The sequence below is a fragment of the Saimiri boliviensis genome, chromosome 1, assembly GCF_048565385.1.
Source record: "Saimiri boliviensis isolate mSaiBol1 chromosome 1, mSaiBol1.pri, whole genome shotgun sequence".
NCBI classification, from domain to species: Eukaryota; Metazoa; Chordata; class Mammalia; order Primates; family Cebidae; genus Saimiri; species Saimiri boliviensis.
This window is the reverse complement of record NC_133449.1, coordinates 112188704-112192949: the sequence shown is the minus strand read 5'-3', so window position 1 is coordinate 112192949 and position 4246 is coordinate 112188704. Positions and strand designations below refer to the sequence as shown.

The window sequence follows — 4246 nt, the reverse complement described above, 5'->3', positions numbered from 1 at the left end:
GTAGACACTACATGGCAGGATCCAGGATTCAATCACATTGATCTCTGGCATCATCCTATGGCAGCATCCAGTCAGATCATGCTTTCCAGGACCACCTCACTGCAAGAGCCAATCAGATCACATTTATTACCCTATTCTCATAAAACCCGACCCAAACCCCAGCTCAAGGAGACAGATTTGAGTGTTTTCTTCTTTTTCATTGCTGGTTGACTCACAATAAGGCTTTTCTTTTCTCAAGAGCTGGTGGCTTGGTATTGGCTTCTACATGCATTGGGAAGTAAGCCTATTGATTGCTGGTAACACATTTTGTGGTGAGAACATTTATTTGTACTCCCATGTTCCTTGAAGTAGTGTCAGTTTCTAGGTCCATGCCTTAAGGACAGACAGGTTACCCTTCTTTCTTTTGGGACCTCTCTCTGGAATTCTTGAGCTACCATTTAAGAAGTTAAAGCATATTATAAATGGGCGTTTACAAAGATGAGCACGGGATGAGATCTCGGGATGGGAGCAGAGCTGTGGGGGCATCGCGAAGAGGCTTCCAGTTCTCTGATCTGATGTTTTCCCTGATGTGCTCAGGTCCTCTTGCCCTAGGAACGGGGAAAAGGGCCAGGGAGGCGCGGTGAGATTACCATTCGAATAAATACGGTGGACCCAGAGTTTTGCAAAGAGCGATTTATTAGGCAGAGAGAGAGAGAGAGGGGGGAGAGAGAGAGGGAGGAGAGAGAGACAGGGAGGAGAGAGAGAGAGAGGGAGGAGAGAGAGAGAGAGGGAGGAGAGAGAGAGAGAGGGAGGAGAGAGAGAGAGGGAGGAGAGAGAGAGAGGGAGGAGAGAGAGAGACAGGGAGGAGAGAGAGAGAGACAGGGAGGAGAGAGAGAGAGAGAGACAGGGAGGAGAGAGAGAGGGAGGACAGAGAGAGAGAGGGAGGACAGAGAGAGAGAGGGAGGACAGAGAGAGAGGAGAGAGAGAGAGAGAGAGAGAGAGAGAGAGAGAGAGAGAGAGAGGAGAGAGTGCTTCTACTCTACCTTGCGACGGAGCCACAGGAGGAATCCCTAAAGATGAGGAGCTGTGGGTTTTTAACCCTTGGAGTTATTCCCACCGCATTCATGTTCTCCTCCAATGAGAGGAGTTCTTTCAAACTTCCTCTGGAGTGATTGATATTTGACTCTGATATCGGATTGGATGCCAGGTCGCAACAGAGGCCTTTCCTCCCAGAGCTTTTTCCCTGGCTTTTTGAACAAAGAAGCGTACTTGGAATTTCCACTTCCCCCACGGCGGGAAAGTCAGACAGAGCTTTACCTTCTGGGGATGTGGACATAACATGGAGGCATGGCGCTGGGAAATTCCTGACTTTGAAACCATGCCCCTTGTGGACTCGGTTTTCCTTAACACAGTCCCTCAGTATGAGACCACCCCACTGGGGACACCAGGTGTAGGTGCTGTGGTTGGCAACCCCCAGTAAGCCCAGCCTTCTACCCATTCTTAACACTATGCAGCCATAAATAAGAATGAGATTGTGTCCTTTGCACCAACATAGTTGAAGCTGGAGGCCATTATTCTAAACAAACTAATGCAGAAACAGAAAGGCAAATATTGCATGTTCTCACAGCTTTGTGCAATGGCAGTATCATAGCCGATGAGGTTTAACTGAGGTGTGATATGGCTAATTGAAAACTTTTCCCAATACCCCACCGTGATAACTTGAAATATAGTCAGCATTGGGAATTTTTGACTGACAGCCTCTATGGAGACTTAAAAAAATAAATGAATAAATAAAAAGAGAGAGAGAGAGAGAAGAACAGCAGACTACCAAGGCCTACTTGAGGATGGAGGGTGAGGATAAAACAGCTACCTATTGGGTGCTATGCTTATTACCTGAGTGATAAAATAATTTGCACACCAAACTCCCGTGACCCAATTTACCTATATAACAGACCTGTACATGTAACGCTGGACCTAAAATAAAAATTAAGAAAAAAAAAAGATGTCTTATCAAACCACTTCCCATTGGTAAATAGAGCTTACTTCTAATAGGAAACTCTGGGTGTCAGTGTCAAACTTGTGCCTCTTAAGGTAGCCAAGCCATTAATAAACCGATTTTAATCATTGTGGCTGCCAGGATGAGACATGCTGAATACCAGAAACTTGTAAAGTGACCTGCCAGTTAAACAGCAACGTGGGTTCTGGTGTCAAAAAGCACCCCCAGGAAGTGAAATGCTGGTGCTATCAGTCTGTAGTAGTAAGGGTGTAGGTGGGGGTGCAGAGGCATATGCTGTGGTCAGTGAAATGGGAAATGCCTGATTGTTAATCTGCCTAGTGTCCCCATGTCGAGGTCTTAAATCCGGTGCAAGACAGATCACTTCTATTCCGGAATGACTACTCATTGGAACTGTTCATAACAAGAATCTGACCTTGGCAAATTAAATCTCTGCCTCCCATATTTTTAGTGATATCTAATGAGACTTGTAATTAATCCTGGGCTTAGATTCCTTGAGAGACCTACAAGTCTCCAGACTCTCTTAACACATTAAAAAGTGCTGGCACTTCACAAAATCCCCAAAGCTTGGAGAATTCACTTAGAGTGCGGATGTTCCTGCCACCCACTGACATCCAAAGTGATTAACTTCTAGAGGTGGCATTGTGTGAAATCATCGATTTAACTGTCCACTGCAAAGGGACTTGCCTTTTCTCTATTGAAGTGTTTTTATTTAAAAGGACTTGGCTCTCTCTATAGATGAGTGAAGAAACCTTTCACACTACAGAACCTGAGTTATTGAATGATATCTGAACCATTTCAGTTTGCTTTTCGTTAAAAAAAAAAAAAAAGGTGAAGAAAGGGTAAAACTATTGTATATATTCATATATTTTAAATTGTGTAATCATGTTATTATCTGAAACTAATACCATGCTGTTAAAATTTAGATAAAGTGTCCTGTAATGCATACAAAATGTTCATTTGCTGAAGGCCATTAAGTTAATTTCCTGGCAACAAGATTAAATGCAAGGCATTTACATAATCATTAGTCCTGAGGTGTAGAAAAGATAATTAAATATTCCACCACATTAATTTATATTTAATTAACTGTGCTTTAGTGATCCTTCTGTCTGAATATTAATATTGTGTAAATAAACAATTAGAATGCATACTGATTTTATTAAAGGTTTATTCTTAAAATTATGTAGAAGATGCAATTATTAATTTGATTATATCTTATTTTGAAACCTAATCATGTTAATAGAGTCTAAAACGGTATATCACTAGCCTCAGTGATGACATTTTCATATTTTACACTTCCAACTACAATGTAGCTTACAGACTTTAAAATATGTTCATTTAGTTCATCCTAATAGTTAATTGCTTTCCTAGTAACTCCACTCTGTGGTTCCTTTAAGTCAATACTGATACTGTACCTTTTAAAAAAGAGAGTTATTATGATACAGTAAGCCTCATCAGCTGTGACCACACTCACTTGGGACATGTGATATTTCTGGGAAATGACTATATTATATAGAAAGGAGCAAAAATGGAGCAATCTTAAATAAGATCAATTGGGTAGAAAGTATAGTTAATAAAGAATCTACTGCTGGGTAAAATTTGAGGGTTTTAAGATTCTTTTTTTAAATGTAATGTTAGGGAAATTCTTGAAAAGGTAATCAGATATTACTAGAAGCAAGAATCTACTCAAGAATTTTCCAGACTTAGATGCCAGACATTTGTGGAGGGCTTAGATGGTAGCAAAGTGAAATCTGGGCAACAGATTCACTATATCTTAAGGATTATTCCTTTTATCTGCCTGGACCATTTGGGAACCAGTAAAGGAAAATATCTAAGTTTTCATTAAACATTATTTAGTAGGAAAAGGAACAAAATATTATAAGAAAAGAAAATAAAAGAGTCAGTGATTTTTCTGAATCATGAGAGTGTAATCTTAGCTAAAATACCAAGTTACCTTAAAATGTCTCTATGAAGCAGTCATATTTTCCTACCTGGAGAAGTTATTTCATATTAAATTATAACATCTCCAGTAAAAATGTTGGTGCTTTTAACATGTAATATTTATTTGAGCAAACAATTCAATGATGATTTTAACTGTCTAACTGGAATTTTTAGGGAAAATGATGTGATTCAGTAGCACATAGTTCCTAATGGAAACATTTGTTTCTAAAATTATAGAAGGGGGAATAATAAAGTTGCTTTTATTTCTTTTCAAGGCTGTTGGGACTTCAATACTTACAGTATGATATGGTT

General features: G+C 39.8%; 1 non-coding gene across 1 annotated transcript; it reads left to right on the top strand.

Annotated features, from left to right (window-relative positions):
• The first annotated feature begins 1604 nt into the window (after nucleotides 1-1604).
• On the top strand, nucleotides 1605-1743 carry LOC120361898 (U4 spliceosomal RNA). Its single transcript, XR_005577942.2, has one exon. It is a non-coding gene; the product is annotated as a U4 spliceosomal RNA (small nuclear RNA).
• Nucleotides 1744-4246: the final 2503 nt, after the last annotated feature.